The sequence below is a fragment of the Hyla sarda genome, chromosome 3 (genome assembly GCF_029499605.1).
Source record: "Hyla sarda isolate aHylSar1 chromosome 3, aHylSar1.hap1, whole genome shotgun sequence".
Lineage (NCBI taxonomy): Eukaryota > Metazoa > Chordata > Amphibia > Anura > Hylidae > Hyla > Hyla sarda.
The window spans coordinates 115,538,176-115,555,851 of NC_079191.1; the positions used below are offsets into that span (position 1 = coordinate 115,538,176).

Sequence of the window (17,676 nt, forward strand, 5' to 3'; positions counted from 1 at the left end):
CTATGGGCAACTTTGCAACTTTTCTTCTGGACAGGTTTTGATAAATCTCCCCCCACGTTGTGTACAATTAGTAAGTCCTATGGAATACAGTGGTCCCTCAAGTTACAATATTAATTGGTTCCAGGACGTACATTGTATGTTGAAATCATTGTATGTTGAGACCAGAACTCTATGGAAACCTGGTAATTGGTTCTGAAGCCACCAAAATGTCATCCAAAAATAGGAAAAAGTGCGGATTAAAGAAAAATAAGCAGATAACTAATATAGATAAAGCAAATCCTTACATATAAAAGTAAGAAAGATCTGCTGGGAGCTGTAATCACTGTCTATGTCAGTGTTTCCCAAGCAGAGAGCCTCCAGCTGTTGCAAAACTACAACTCCCAGCATGCCCGGACAGGGTATGCTGAGAGTTGTAGTTTTGCAACAGCTGGGGGCACCCTGCTTGGGAAACACTGGTCTATGTAGAGGAAAGGAGCTTATTCAGGGTCCTGTATAGTACACAGTGTCCTAAAAAAGTAACATGGAGTCGCCCTTACCTGATGTCCAAAGGAGCAGGTAACCCTGTATAGTTAAAGTGTACAGAACATGTAATACCTCCCTGTACTGTAGGGGGCGCTACCAGACATCAGTGAGTGCATGCGCTTCAGTAATACAGGGGTTTTACCAGTGAATGTCCATTCTGCTTGGTTGGTTCTTCCAGCCATTGACACGTTTCACAGATCTGGACTGTCTGTACATTGTATGTTGAGTCTGGTTTCAAGTTACAATGGTCCGGGAAAGAACATTGTATGCTGAAACGATTGTATGTTGAGGCCATTGTAAGTTGAGGGATCACTGTAGAATGACACACATTCAGGCTGTGATATTTCTGAGCACATAGCAGTGTCTGGCTGCAGGGACTCCTGTCAGCACCACTTCCACTTTCAGCCAGCTGGTGGGCTCCTTTCATTGTGCTCTGCTCTCCTACAAGGGCTGTGATGCCTGGAAGAAGAGGAGGCAGAGTATGGGCGTCTCCATCTGCTCCTCATTCCCCCGCCATTGGATTAGTGAGTTGTAAGTGATGAGATCAGCAGGGATCAGCTTTCAGGATGGGGCATTGCTTCAGCAGCAGGCTCTTCCCATCTGGGCTGTCTCTCTCCTATGCAGGGGGTGGGGGTGACAAAGGTAATCTTTAAACACAAAGCAAAAAAAAAAAAAAAAAACTGCCCCCATAGGGCTTCACCAAAGGACCTGCAGAAGAGAATCCGCTTCTATTACTGATGGCTGGACTAGTGCCACCCTGTAATGTGCCAGGAAGAACAGGGGTGCCAGTCAGCTGTGCCTTCAACTACATGTGTGGATCCAAGAGGGGTGCAGCTGTGCCCTGCGCCTGATATGGGAGTATCATTCCTCCAGTAACTTTACCAGGATACCCAGGCTGCTCCCAGGTCTTGGCAGGAGGCTGGCACAACATCTTGCCCTGTGCCATTACGCATTGCACATCTGGAGGCAGCGCGGAGCACGGAGGGATTCTAAGGGGGTTCCAAGGATCCTTTTGTACAATTTGTATCTTTTCTGGTTTATATGGTGTCTGAGGCTTTACATGACAAGTACTGGATCTGTCTTGCTCATTGTAAGGTAAGTGCTTTGTGTCTGCTCCAAGTAGAGCAGTGTTTCCCAACCAGGGTGCCTCCAGCTGTTGCAAAACTACAACTCCCAGCATGCCCAGACAGCCTTCGGCTGTCTGGGCATGCTGGGAGTTGTAGTTTTGCAACAGCTGGAGGCACCTTGGTTGGGAAACACTGAAATAGTGTTCTGCACATGAGCCCATGAATGTTCTTCTACTACATACAGCTCCACCTTTTATCTTCTCACCATTGATCTATGGATACTACAGTATCCTGTGCCCACCCTGTGCCACATGTCTGCCTCCTGGTCCATTTTGGATATATGTTTATGTAAAACCAAGATGAGACCTTTTCTTTTGTAGATCAGCCTCTTCCCAGGTCCATACACATCATATGATTTCTGTTTGTTGTGGATTTAAATGCAGTTTTGCAACAGCTGGAGGCACCCTGGTTGGGAAACACTGAAATAGTGTTCTGCACATGAGCCCATGAATGTTCTTCTACTACATACAGGTCCACCTTTATCTTCTCACCATTGATCTATGGATACTACAGTGTCCTGTGCCCACCATGTGCCACATGTCTCCAGTGTCTGCCTCCTGGTCCATTTTGGATATATGTTTATGCCATACCAGGAAGAGACCGTTTCTATTGTTGATCAGCATCTTCCCAGGTCCATACACATTATTTGGTTACTGTTTGTTGGGGATAAAATTCAGTTTTAAAACAGCTGAAGGCACCCTGCAAAAATTCAGTTTTGCAACAGCTGGAGGCACCCTGCAAAAAAATGCATTTTTGCAACAGCTGGATGCCCCCTGGTTGGAAAACACTTAAATATAGTGTTCAGTACATGAGCCCATTAATGTTCTTCTACTACATACAGCTCCACCTTTTATCTTCTCACCATTGATCTATGATACTACAGTATCCTGTGTCCACCCTGTGCCACCCTGTGCCACCCTGTGCCACCAATGTCTGCCTTCTGGTCCATTTTGGATATATGTTTATACAAAACCAGGAAGAGACCTTATCTATTGTAGATCAGCATCTTACCAGGTCCATATACATTATATGATTACTGTTTGTTGGGGATAAAATGCAGTTTTGCAACAGCTGGAGGCACCCTGCAAAAAAAAAAAAAAATTCAGTTTTGCAACAGCTGGAGGCACCCTGGTTGGAAAACTGTTAACTATAGTGTTCTGTACATGAGCCTATGAATGTTCTTCTACTACATACAGCTCCACCTTTTATCTTCTCACCATTGATCTATGATACTACAGTATCCTGTGCCCACCCTGTGCCACCCTGTGCCACCAATGTCTGCCTTTTTGTCCATTTTGGATACATGTTTATGCCATACCAGGAGTAGACCTTATGTATTGTAGATCAGCATCTTCCCAGGTCCATACACATGATATCATTACTGTTTTTGGGGGATAAAATGCAAAACAATAAACTTTGCAACAATTGTTTTACTAACAAAGCCTATTATGTGTTTGCAGAAACTGTATATTTGTTCATGTTTATGTTTACACTTGTAAGTTCTCTTTTGTATTTATTTTTTTTTTTCAGTAACTCTCATCATGTTCCTGTTTGGCACATGGTCTGCTTTGTGCTCCTCATATTTTAGGAGAACCCTCCTAAAAACATGTAGGCAGTTTCTAGAGTTTCTATTTTTTTCTTTTCTTTATAGCCATTGTTAAGGCTTGCCCTCACTTGAAAGATACATTGTCACCCCCCCCCCCCCCCCCCCCCCATTGAAGTAAGGGCACACAGTAGGTGGCATATCCTTTCAGGCAAGTCAGAATTGGGCCCAGAGCAATACATTGTAGCCATTGTTTGCGGTCTATTGAAGTAGAATGTGCAATTATCCATTATGACTACAACCTAGCAGGGTGTTGTAATAAACTGGACCTTTGTGTGGGCATAATGTGGCATGTGGTGGGCAGCCTGGGATATATAGCTGTCTCTGTGTGTTGAAGCAGTGAGAGGTCATGTAGTTAGTCAGACAAGCTTCCTTGGGGTCTAGGCCGGGGGGGTTTATCACTGTGGATTATATTTAGAGTAGATATTGTGCTGTTGACAGTTCTATATGGGGACCATGACAATATTAAGCAAATAAACCATCACTTTACAGTCCTGAGAAAACATTTACACTGGAAGGCAGTGTTTCCCAACCAGTGTGCCTCCAGCTGTTGCAAAACTACAACTCTTAGCATTCGGCTGTCCGGGCATGCTAGGAGTTGTAGTTTTTCAACAGCTGGAGGCACACTGGTTGGGAAACATTGCTGTAAAGGATAATTTATCTGTGTTTATAGATAACTGTTTATGCAGTATTGGGACAGTCATGGCATTTCACTATATCTATTTTATGACCACATGAACCAGACATCCTAGTTGTTGGGATAAGCCTGGGTCATAATGGTCATCTCTAGGCATGAGCGAACTTACAGTAAATTTGATTGGGCACTAACTTCTCGGCTCGGCAGTTGATGACTTATCCTGCATAAATTAGTTCAGCTTTCAGGTGCTCCGGTGGGCTGGAAAAGGTGGATACAGTCCTAAGAAAGAGTCTCCTAGGACTGTATCCACCTTTTCCAGCCCACGGGAGCACCTGAAAGCTGAACTAATTTATGCAGGATAAGTCATCAACTGCCGAGCCGAGAAGTTCGTGACGAATCAAATTTACTGTAAGTTCGCTCATCTCTAGTCATCTCCCCTAAATTTCACTTTTATGGTATATCTAGTTGCTAAGAATTATTATAATGTACTGTGGGGGAAAAAAACAAAAAAACTTTATAATAGATTATGGATACTATTAAACAGCGCCGGGGTTGTCCCTTAACTTTCTGCTATACCGTATACAGTACATGACTTTCAACAATGCTTACAGACCAACATTGTTATTCAGAATCGCAGTATTTTTCATTTGCTCCCTGGATTTAAAGTGTCAGTCTTCACTGTTGTGCTGGTATTGTATTCAAAAATCAGTAAGGATTGATCTCTTAAAGGACATCTGCAGCATTACAAACACTTATCCCCTATCCTCAAGATAGGGGATAAGTGTTTGATCGCGGGGGGTCCGAACGCTGGGGCCCTCGGTGATCTCCTGTACGGGGCCGCGGCTCTCCCGTGCAGGTGGCGTGCCGGCCGCAGCATGAGGTTGCGGCCGGCACGCCTCCCCCATACATTTCTATGGGAGAGGCGGGGAGGCAGCATTCCCCATAGAACTGTATGGGGACGGGGAGGAGACGGGGCGCCACCGTCGACCTGTAGGTCGACGCTACGCGCCTTAGCGCTCACCATGAGCGCTAATGGCGGCGCCCCGTTAGGGAGATCGGGGGGGTCCCAGCGGTCGGACCCCCCGCGATCAAACACTTATCCTGTGGATAGGGGATAAGTGTAATGCCACTGCAGTTGTCCTTTAAGGTGATGCTGCAGAGCATTTAACTGGGGAAGGGGACATGGGAATCACAGAGTTAACAGGATGAGATTAAAAATGTTTTAAAAATATTCTATAAACCTTTTTTTTTAGGTTGGGTGTAAATGGCTGACTCATACATGCTTTCATCTACATATTAGAAGCAGGAGACAAAAAAAGCCACACAAGGCGCCTAGTGCATTATCCTTAATATGCAAATTCTTAAATAATAAAGGTAGGTATTCTGCTCACCTTGAGCGCAATGAAAATGCACATATCACCCCGACAGTTTGAATACAGGGTTATTGAGAGTCCAAGAGTGCTGCGATGCCTTAGGGATGTGGGAACAGGTGAAGGACTGCCCACGAGAAATGCAGAGAATTATATAGAAATGTCCCTCTTTAGGCACTGCTTCTCCCAACGAATTTGATGAGGCAGGTATTCATAAGAAGCTTTTTATTATAAAACCAATTACGTGTTTCGAGTTGAAAACCCTTCCTCAGATTGGCATGAATGCCAGTCTGAGGAAGGGTTTTCAACCCGAAACGCGTAATGAATGCCAATCTGAGGAAGGGTTTTCAACCCGAAACGCGTAATGAATGCCAATCTGAGGAAGGGTTTTCAACCCGAAACGCGTCATTGGTTTTATAATTAAAAGCTTCTTATGAATATCTGCCTCATCAAATTCGTTGGGAGAAGCAGGACCTAAAGAGGGACGTTTCTATATAATTATCTTCATTTAGATATAGGATCCTCCATAACAGACCACTGGGGTTTGTCTCCACTTTATTTCTATAGAACTGGGACCTTTGAGTGGTAGTTGGTAGGAGAATAAATATATTGGGCAAAAAACTGCCATATACAGGTACGTAGGCACTTCCAGCCATTGAACTGACTAAACAAGAACAGAATATTTAATTCACAGTCGACCTTGGAGGCCGACTGTCTCATTTTTGTGGCTCTGAGTATTTCTCAAAAATTTTAAGTTAATGCACTTTTCTTTCAGAGAATAGCACCGTTTATGAAAGCAAATAACATATGGAAAATTCATACAGTGTTCAAATATAGTGCACTGTGTCCATTCTGTATTCAGCTATGACTGGTCCTCAGATCTGTTCCTCCTCCACTCCCTTGTTAAGTCTCTTATGGCAAATGGGGGACAAAAAAATATGTTTCTCATCATTGGTTGGGTCTTTGCATTTACTTAGCAAACACTTTATATATCATGTGGATAGTTAAAACTAGAGATGAGCGAACTTACAGTAAATTCGATTCGTCACGAACTTCTCGGCTCGGCAGTTGATGACTTTTCCTGCATAAATTAGTTCAGCTTTCAGGTGCTCCCGTGGGCTGGAAAAGGTGGATACTGTCTTAGGAGACTCTTTCCTAGGAATGTATCCACCTTTTCCAGCCCACCGGAGCACCTGAAGGCTGAACTAATTTACGCAGGAAAAGTCATCAACTGCCGAGCCGAGAAGTTCGTGACGAATCAAATTTACTGTAAGTTCGCTCATCTCTAGTTAAAACTCTATAGAGTGGAGCAAACCATTTAATAGTGACAGGGTTCTATTAGAGTACCTCCATGAACAGTTCAAGAATGGTGAGTGCTTCCATAAACAGTGCCTGCATAACTATACTAGAGTACCTCCACAAAAAGAGCTTGATTGCTTCCATCAGCTAAGCCATAGTGCCCACATACAAAGTGCTAGATTACCTTCATAAGAGAGCCTTATTACATTGTAAATCAATATCACACTCATGTCTCACCTGGCTCCAGCACCAATATATATTGCCAGAAAGTGTACTACATCCTCCGCTGAAAATATGTGTAGAGAAATACTTTAGATTGATGGACTGAAATTGTTGTGTTTTCCAAACAGTGTGCCTCCAGCTGTTGCAAAACTACAACTCCTAACATGCCTGGACAGCCAAAGGCTGTCCAGGAATGCTTGGAGTTGTAGTTTTGAAACAGCTGGAGGCACACTGGTTTGGAAAACACCATGGTAATTCTTATGGAAAAAAAATATATATATATATCATATTAAACAGGAAAACACCATGTTAGTGACAGACCATCCCCAGACTATCAAAGAGGGCCTGCAATCTTACTGTAGAGGGAATAATTTCTTTATTCCTTGATTTATATAGCACCAGTATAGTCTGCAGTGCTATACACTCAACTTGGTTCTTATCCCCGTTGAGGCTCCAAATCTTCAAATCTCCAAATTCACATATTAGTATGTTTTAAAGTGTGGGAGGCAACCGGAGTCCCAGGGGGAAACCCATGCAAATACGGGGAGAACATACAAACTCTTAGCAGATGTTGTCTTTGGTAGGATTTGAACCTCGGACCCCAGCTAACCACAGAGCCATCATGCTGCCCACAGTTGATCTGAACCACTAGGTAAAATAAGAGTCCATTGACTGCAATTTCTAAGAATTCCAAAAATGCCTGACTGGTTGCTACAGTAGTAACTGTGGCAGCCCAAAAATGCATGTGTGTGTGAACTGGCCTATATATGTGCTATACTGGCCTCATCATGTACGGTTCATCATTGTAATGAAGCTGGAGGGTTAAGTCCGCTGCATTAATCAGATAGAGTGTATTCTCCGTGGTAAGATTGAGATTGTGATAGCATTTTCTTCTTAAGGAACACATGCAGCACTCTTTTGCCTTGCAGTATAATGCAGCACTGTGCTCTTGTTGACAAAGCTGAGCCTCTTCTAAATTGTCAATTCACTTAGACTTGGCAGCATTGTTAATGCCTCCGCTGCTTGCCAGGGCGGTTTCAGTGTATTGCAGGGTTTTCCGATAGCGATGGACATGGCTGAAATGAGAAAATACAATAGCTACTGTAGATGCAATAGTTGTCACCGCAGATGAACTCACTGAACTTACAGGAACTGAAACATTTGTCCCCAGATTACACCGTCACAGCATATATATGACTACCTGGAAATAGACGGAGCAGTCTTTATCACTTTGGGAAATGTACAGCATCATCGCATTAAACAAAAAAGTCTATTTATTATTGTCTGGATGTACATGACATGGGGATCTGAGCCAGAGGCGTAACTTGCAGCTTCTGAGCGCCGATACAAAATCGGTACGGTGCATGTGTGCTTTGAGGCCCCCTAAGGCACCATTGCCCCATTGTGACTGCTACCTCTGCAAATCTAGATCTCTGGAGATGGACTTGTAACCTTGAGATTGTTGATATTTTTCCACAATTTTGGTTCTCAAATCCTCAGACAGTTCTCTTCTCCTCTTTCTGTTGTCTATGCTTAGTGTGGCACACACAGACACACAATGCAAAGACTAAGTGAACTTCTCTCCTCCTCTCTATGAAGTGGCACAGGGGGATAAAGGGGGAATAAAATGACACAGTGGGTGGTAAAGAGATGGTGATGAATTTGCACAGAGGGCAATAAAGGGGGAGTTAAATAGCACAGGGGGGATCAAGAGGAAATGATGTGACACAGGGGGTAATAAAGAGGGGGATGATTTGGCACATGGGAATAAAGTGGCACAGGGGATCAGGGAAGGAGGGGGGTGAATGATTTGGTCGGCAGACGTACAGAAGCAGGGGACCACTGTTTAAACATTGGTCTTCTGCTACTGTGCTGGGGCTTTTGCAGGTGGGTGCAGCAGGGGTCTGGGCCCCTTAATGGGGTATTGGCTGTACCACCTAATGGTGTCCCCATGTGCAAGGTAGGGCTGGCACATAAGCCTGGTTGTCCCCTATTGGGAGTGTTTTGTCCCCTATTGTCCCCTAAAGGGAGTGTTTTGTCTCCTAATGCGAGTGTTTTATCCTCTATTGTCCCCATTTGGGTGTGTCCACATCCGCTATTGGAAACGTCCTCTATTCGGAGGGTGCAAATACATTAAGCCTTATGGGGCTCTGTCGGGGAATTAAAAACTGTCAGCTATTGGGAGGTGTCCACTATTGGGAGTTGTCCGCTAAGGGAAATTTTACTGTATTCTGTTTTGATTGTATTCCTCCATTTTGGAACTGCATTGTGTAAAGGTGCACCCAGATAGCTTATACTGCGAAACTCAACATTCTCCTTTATTAACCCCCTTAAATTATCTGGTCAATAGTGATCACGGCTTTTTAGCACTGCAATGGCTGTAACCGAATAGCACCCCCTCAACATGTATGTGGAGATCCTATTGGTAAACAGGCCTGTCAGAAGTCCTCGTACCTAATCAGTGGGAGTCCTGGCTCCAATCTGCTGATAGAGTCTGCTGAGCCAGGCACTATCAGCAGATCGCGATAACACTGACTATGCAACAGCATAGCATTATTTAGTGTATGGAATCTAATCAATGTAAAATTCCTCTACGGGGATTTAAAAAGTATACATAAAATAATCAAAAGAGTGTTTTGAAAACACATGTAAGCGTAAAAATTAAAATCATCCCCTTTTCCAATTTTTCAAGAAATTAAAAATAAAAGAACACATATTTGGTGTCACCGCAAGCAGAAATGTCCAAATTATTAATACATAACATTTATGTATGCTCTACGGTGAATGGCATTAACGTAAATACCGTATTTATCGGCGTATAAAATTTTTAGCCTAAAGTCTACCTGCGTGTTATACGCCGATAAGCCGCTGCAGTTCAATGATTTAAAGCGGGCGCTTTAAATCAATGAACTGCAGCGGCTTTGCAGGTGCAGAGACCGCCAGCGCTGCCGGCTTCTCTGCCCCTGCCTGTCCTGGGGTCTAGAGCCCTGCTGCCGGCCCTTCTCTCCCCTGGCTATCAAAGCCGCTGCCCGTTCTCTCCCCCTGACTATTGGTGCCGGTGCCCCATTGCCGGCGCCGATAGCCAGGGGGGGAGAGAAGCGGCGCCGGCAATGGGGCAGCGGCACCGACAGACAGGGGGAGAGAAGGGGCAGCGGCACCCATTGCCGGCGCCGCTGCCCTGTTGCCTCCCCCATCCCCAGTTGTTTAATTACCTGTTGCCAGGGTCGGGCCCGTGCTGCTTCCAGCCTCCGGTGTGCGTCCCCTGCGTTGTTGCTATGCGCTGACGTCACTCGTCATTGCGCCGTGCAGTGCATAGCAACGACGCAAGGGACGCACACCGGAGGCCTGAAGCAGCGCGGACCCGACCCCGGCAACAGGTAATTATACAACCGGGGATGGGGGAGGCAACGGGGCAGCGGCGCTGGCAATGGGTGCCGCTGCCCCTTCTCTCCCCCTGGCTATCGTACATTTTGTCGTAACATGTAAAGTGTCATTACAAAATACAATTGATCATGCAAAAAATAAGCCCTCATATGGCTCTTTGCAATGAAAAATAAAAGAATTATGACTTTTGCAAGGCGAGAAGGCAAAAATGAAAATACAAAAAAAGGAAATTTGATGAGTCCCAAGGGCAAAATGGGCTAAGTCCTTAAAGGGGTACTCCGCTGCTCAGCGTTTGGAACAAGCGCGTGATGTCATGAGGGGCAGGGCTATAAATCATGAGCTCCCTGTGCTGGCTCCAGTGTTTGGAATAGTTTGTTCCAAACGCTGAGCAGCGGAGTACCCCTTAAAGGGGTTCTCCAATGCTTAGACATCTTATCCCCTATCCAAAGGATAGGGGATAAGATGCCTGATCGCGGGAGTCCCGCCGCTGGCGACCCCCGGGATCTTGCACGCGGCACCCCGTTTGTAATCAGTCCCCGGAGCGCGTTCGCTCCGGGTCTGATTACGGACGACCACAAGGCCGGCGGCGTGTGACGTCACACCTCCGCCTCCGTGTTACGTCATGCTCAATGCAAGCCCACGGGAGGGGGCGTGACAGCTATCACGCCCCCTCCCGTAGGCTCGCATTGAGGGGCGGAGCGTGACGTCACACGGGGGTGGAGGCGTGACGTCACACGCCGCCAGCCCTGCGGTCATCTGTAATCAGACACGGAGCGAACACGCTCCGGGGACTGATTACAAACGGGGTGCCGCGTGCATGATCCCGGGGGTCCCCAGCGGCGGGACTCCCGCGATCAGGCATCTTATCCCCTATCCTTTGGATAGGGGATAAGATGTCTAAGCACCGGACATCCCTTTAAAGGGGTTAAGGTGGTTAACTGTTTTGGACAATTCTTTTTTATTTGCTGTATATGCTGTAAGCCATGGTAAACTGATAAAGGGGATCTTTCAATGGGGACTCATTTCACTAGAGCCTCCAGCTGTGTAATACTTAGTTGTCTATGGAATAAAATCTGTTTTGATGACAGAAACCTTTTAAAAGGAAAAAAACAAACAAAAACTGGAACAACACTGTTCTTTGCATTTGGCTTGGCATCTTCCCATTGTGTAGAGACGTCCTCTCTCAGCATCAGATGTGAGGATTTAGGAAGTGCCTTTGTATTTGTAAATGTAGGTAAATAATTAGCATGTCAATGGCAGATGCAATCTGTTGTGTGAGGATTTGGCTGGCTTTAGGAATCCTGAGCAGAGTATTTTGGAACATTAGATTTGTACAGATGTAGTTTGCTAGTAACATTTTGACACTTTAGTCCCAATATCAACATGTATGTTTATTTTCTATTATAGCGCTAACATATTCTGCAGTGTGTGCAAGGCGTATTCATTCTGGTTGATCTTTGCTAAGCGCATTTTGCATCAGACAGATGTTCTCTGGCCAAAAATGACATATATGTATGTATATATATTTATATACACTGCTCAAAAAATAAAAGGAACACTAATATAACACATCCTAGATCTGAATGAATGAACTAATCGTATGAAATACTTTCGTCTTTACATAGTTGAATGTGCTGACAACAAAATCACGCAAAAATTATCAATGGAAATCAAATTTATCAACCCATGGAGGACTGGTTATGGAGTCACACTCAAAATCATCCAATTTTGATGTAATGTCCTTAAAACAAGGAGCCCATATGACCTCCCTACAATGCCTGGGCATGCTCCTGATGAGGTGGCAGATTGTCTCCTGAGGGATGTCCTCCTAGACCTGGACTAAAGCATCCGCCAACTCCCTGACAGTCTGTGGTGCAACGTGGTGTTGGTGGATGGAGCGAGACATGATGTCCCAGATGTGCTCAATCGGATTCAGGTCTGAGGAATGGGCGGGCCAGTCCATAGCATCAATGCCTTCCTCTTGCAGGAACTGCTGACACACTCCAGCCACATGAGGTCTAGCATTGTCTTGCATTAGGAGGAACCCAGGGCCAACCGCACCAGCATATGGTTTCAGAAGCGGTCTGAGGATCTTGGTACCTAATGGCAGTCATGCTACCTCTGGCAAGCACATGGAGGACTGTGCGGCCCCCCTAAGAAATGCCACCCAACACCATTACTGACCCAACGCCAAACCGGTCATGCTGAAGGATGCTGCAGGCAGCAGAACGTTCTCCACAGTGTCTCCAGACTCGTCTGTCACATGTGCTCAGTGAGAACCTGCTTTCATCTGTGTAGAGAGCATAGGGCGCCAGTGGCGAATTTGCCAATTTCAGTGTTCTCTGGCAAATGCCAAACGTCCTGCACGGTCTTGGGCTGTACGCACAACTCCCACCTGTGGCGTCGGGCCCTCATACCACATTCAGGGAGTCTGTTTCTGACTGTTTGAGTGGACACATGCACATTTGGGCCTGCTGGAGGTAATTTTGCAGGGCTCTGGCAGTGCTCCTCCTGCTTTTCCTTGCACAAAGGTGGAGGTAGCGGTCCTGCTGCTGAGTTGTTGCCCTCCTACGACCTCCTTAACGTCTCCTGATGTCCTGGCCTGTCTCCTGGTAGCGTCTCCATGCTCTGGACACTACGCTGACAGACACAGCAAGCCTTCTTGCCACAGCTCGCATTGATGTGCCATCCTGGATGAGTTGCACTACCTGAGCCACTTGTGTGGGTTGTAGACTCCGTCTCATGCTACCACCGCCAACATTCAAAAGTGACCAGAACATCAGCCAGGAAGCATAGGAACTGAGAAGTGGTCTGTGGTCACCACCAGCAGAACCACTCCTTTATTGGAGGTGTCTTGCTAATTGCCTATAATTTCCACCTGTTCTCTGTTCCATTTGCACAACAACATGTGAAATTGATTGTCAATCAGTGTTGCTTCCTGAGTGGACAGTGTGATTTCACAGAAGTGTGATTGACTTGGAGTTACATTGTGTTGTTTAAGTGTTCGTTTTATTTTTTTGAGCAGTGCACTTTGTTTAAAAAAAAAAAAAAAAAGGTTTTCTATGTTTTATTTGTGTTTAAAAAATGCTGCCACTAGGTGTCTCCCTACTTGTCCAGAGCACATTTCCCCCATCTCTTGCACAGACTTTGGACTCCTGCTGGCCTTGCAGAGGTGCAGTCTGGAGTGCTGAGTTTAGGTGTGCAGTTTTATCCAATAATAGCTCATCTCACACTAAACTGCTCTAGGCTGTGTGTAGCAGAGTGAGGGAGGAGGTTCTCATCTGTATGGCCATAGATGATGTCATGCCTGCTAAGGAACACCCCTTCCCAGTCTGAGAATCTGACTGAGGCTGAGCAGAAAATACAGAGCAATATCAAGGTAGAATACTAAAAAATAATAAAAATGAGGGCAGGGAGTGGTTTATCATGATGGGGCAGTGAACTGGGAGGATTATAAAATTTAGCAAGATCATGAAAGGTTCTCTTTAAGTCACATACCTCTACTCACACCTGAGACTTTTTAACACTAATAAGTCACATGACATCGGGGAGAGAAAATGACTAATTGGGCCCAATGTGGACATTTCCACTTAGAGGTGTACTCATTTTTTTTTGCCAAGGTTTAGACATTAAACCCTTGAATTATTTTGACGGGATACAACATAAAAACACTGTAATATAGGCTGTGCACTAACTACCTTACATTGTAGCAGAGTGTCATTCATGTTTTTTTAGTTTTTTCACATGAAATTAAAGAATAAAATATCTACAAAATGTGGACTCTCTTATGTAAGAGTACTGAATTTTTGACATATGCGTTATTCTGCATGTAAAATTGTTTGGGTTTTGCTCACCATTACAAAAAACTGTATCTGGCTTTACTTGGTAAGGTTCATCATAGACATCTATGAGTTCAATGGATCAATATTATTTTTTTTAAACATAATTGAATTACTGTATCAGATTAATGTCTTCCTGGTAAAGGAAAAAATAGATTCTGTTGGCATGGCTCCATTAGAGGCCTGTGAAGCTTGTAAGAAAGCTACAATAGTATAAGCAGTCATGCTGAATGGGGTCAGTGCTAGAAGAAGGTTTAGTCTCATCGCGATGAGATGGAGCCAGTTTGTCAGCGCTGTCATTGGGCCAGCATTCGTTGAATTACACTGTATGTGTTAATTGCTGTACTGGCAGAGATGCTGCGTTATGATGGCGAGTAAAATAGAAGTGGGCGTCACTAAACCCTAGTTAACCGCTCATACAGTGTGAATCATGTTATAAGACTTTTTTGGTTTCCTATAATAATTGGTGAGATCACGGAAACGAATCGGGCTCACATTTGTGGTGTGTTAATAAATGAGTGAGCTGTCAGCTGCTCATCATAGTGTGGAAGCCCAGGCATTGCATCATGATGCACAGGATACATGCCAAACCTGTAATGGACTCACACATGGCTTCATATTTATTTAGAGCAATGTCTTTCCAGACCGTCAGCAATATACAACTGTGAAACGATTGAAACCAATTTCAGTGATCTGTACATAACATTCATGTAAGGGCAATTAAATATGTCAAGTGAAACTCCCATTTATTTAACAATAATAACCTCTATTATATTCCCTAAAGCTGTGTGTTATTGCTCATTATCGCTGCTAATGTTATCCTGTGTATGTGATCTTCAATGGTGCGGAGCATAAGCAGCATGGATTACCAGCTATTTGCTATTCTGTCTGCACTCTTTAAAGGGAATATGTCTTAAAAAATTAACTTATGTTTTAATCAAGTTTTTATGCTAAACATTTTTTTACTATGAGTTTTTTCTAACATTCAATCTATATTGTAAAATGATGCTGAAATCCTGCAGTTTTCATTCTGGCCACTAAGCATAATAATATGTTGACATTGCCTGATCTGTATAGTGAACTTTCCAGCAGTCTCATCATCATCATCACAAGCAGGATCACAGTGAAGGGTGTCACCAGTGTATAGATAAGATGGGGTCAGGCCATTCACAATAGGATATGGTCACAGCTTACCCCCTCCCCAACTGCACAATGCTCTCTCCATAGGCCACAGAGCATATCTAGAAAACTCCACCATAGAAACCCCTCTAATCTCTTTTTTCCTATGTCCATGGGGCTTCTCCACATCACAGACAGTGGCTAGGCAGCCATCAGGCATCTCTCAACAAACAGAATAAATGTCCAGCAAATAAAATGTAGATGTTATAACAGCATGAACAGTGATGCACAAAATGTCAAGTGTTTCAGGTGTCTACCACTCTTATTCATACCATTTTATACAACAGTAATTAAAGGGGTACTCCGCCAAAAAAACATCCCCTATCCAAAGGATCTCTGGCGTGGCACTCCAGTCATCCATACATGGAACGAACTCCACTCTGTGTCGGATGACTGGTGACTCCCTCTATTCATGTTTATGGGAGGAGGCGTGATGGCTACGTACTAGCCGCCATGCCCCCTGTCATAGACATGAATGGAGGGGGTGTGGCGTGACATCAGGAACATCCCCAGTGGTGGGACCCCGCGATCAGACATCTTATTCCGTATCCTTTGGATTGTAAATAAGATGTTTTTCAGTGGAGTACCCCTTTAAAAGGGTTATTTTCAATCTAGAACTGCCTCTCTGTGTGTCTCTGCATGTCTCTGCCTCTATCTACCTCCAGGAGCTTCCTCCTTTCTTTTTCTCTCCTATCGACAGGAGTTTGAACCTGATCCTTCAGTGCACTGATACTCAATGGGGGATATTTATCAAAGGATTTAGACTGGGTTTTCCTGTCTTAATTTGTCGCACAGAAAGTCGCAGTCTAAATATGTGTGACTTTTTCTGTGACTTTTGCTTTAGAGGATTTTTAGAACATGATGCATTCTAGTCTATTTTAGATGGAAAATGCATTGGTGCTGAATTTATCAAAAGCGACTTTTCAGCGACAAGTCGCATCGGCTGAAAGTACGCCGAAATGTCAGACCATGCTGGAGCAGGTTTAAATGCAGTATAAAGCATAGATCCCGAAGTCTGTGCACAGAATTTATCAAGAGCCGTGCGCCTTTTGATAAATTAGGTGCACAATAGACCAGCCTAACCCTCTGTAGTTTGGTCTATATTGATGCGGGACATAGACAGCTTTGATAAATCTCCCCCAATGAGTGCAGAAGGCTGGGGGAGGAAGAGAGAAGTATGATAAGTGAATAAAACAAATCTTTTTTGCTTCTTTAGTAAAATAAAGTACGAAGTATCTCATCACTGCTTCTACTATTGATTTATGAAAAAAAATATAAACGGTGGGTACCAGCAGTATCAGCTGTGGCTGTCTGGTGTATACGCTAAGCTGTGGCAAGTTCAGGTGCTGCCTGCATTCTGCAGTGAATCGCAAGCATTAGCTACAGGCTCTTCCGATATAACAATAATTGCAAGTGGCACTTGTACTTGCCATTGCTTAAATGGGCGCTGTCATTAAACTTGATTTTTAATATTTGATTCCTTATGCCAAATAAATAACTTTTGTAATTGGCTTAAATTTAAAAAAATGTTTTATGTTAGTTTTTCTGCTGTATACTTCTGGCCACCAGGGGTCTCTCTTCTTGGCCAGAACGCATTCCATCTGGTCAAAATCTCAGATTTTGGTCTCCTGTTTGTAATGACAGGAGGCCAAACTCAGGAAGTGTTTCTCTATTCTGAGCTTTATTGACAGCTACAAAGAGCCTCACTGAAAGCAGCTGCACAGACTAAAAGCTGAACAGAGGCTCACTGAAAGATACACAGACTGAAAGCTGCTGCACAGAGCTTGAGGTCTTCAATTCATCACATTACTGCAACCATGTGAGGGCGGACGTTGTCCCCCAGCAGGCTTCAGTGACATCATGCCTGCTGGGAAACACCCACTTTCTTCACAGATTGCACTATGTGAGCAAGAAGAAAAGCTTTTTAAAGTTTTTTCTAAGGGAGGGAGGGGTGTTAGGAGTAGTTAGGGAACATAGCCTGAGTTAGATTAGAAACGTTTATTTAGTGACAGGTACTTTTTTTAAAGCAGTGAGTCCTGCTACTGTCTGCAATTTAGGAACACACGTGGCTGCCGTGGCCTTGTCTCAGAGTGCCTTTGGACAGTTTGTAATTTAAACCAATATTATTGTATATAGTTTATTTATAATAGTCAACAGTGTGTAAACATTAAATATTACTTTTTTCTTTTACTTTTTAGCAGAAATATTTTTTTTCTCACTGCACTGTTATCTGTCTTTTTCAACAGCCGCTCTCTGCTGTTTGTTAAATAGCAGACACATGTGCATTGCTGGTCAGAGCTCGGCCATTGTTGTCAGACCACAAGTACCAGGCTTTTCTAATTAACAGAAAGCAAACAAATGAGTGAATACATCTCCATCTTCTCTGAACATGCCAATGACTCCTGTCTAAAGACCTATTTACACCAGGCAGTCACCAAAAAGCACTGATATTGTTCTGTGTGTTAGGAATTCTGTTTACACTTAACAAGTCTAA

The 17,676-nt window shown here is 44.1% G+C and overlaps 1 protein-coding gene across 2 annotated transcripts in view; it reads left to right on the forward strand.

Annotated features, from left to right (window-relative positions):
• The first annotated feature begins 992 nt into the window (after positions 1-992).
• The window catches only part of SPSB4 (splA/ryanodine receptor domain and SOCS box containing 4), a 191,477-nt gene continuing 174,793 nt past the window's right edge, over positions 993-17,676 (forward strand). Inside the window, exon 1 of one of the 2 annotated variants that reach the window (XM_056564877.1) lies at positions 993-1,617. The gene's annotated coding sequence lies outside the window, so the exon portion shown is untranslated. Of the gene's footprint in view, positions 1,618-5,155; positions 5,264-17,676 lie in introns of those variants that run through there. The other variant, XM_056564879.1, reaches the window with a different exon arrangement.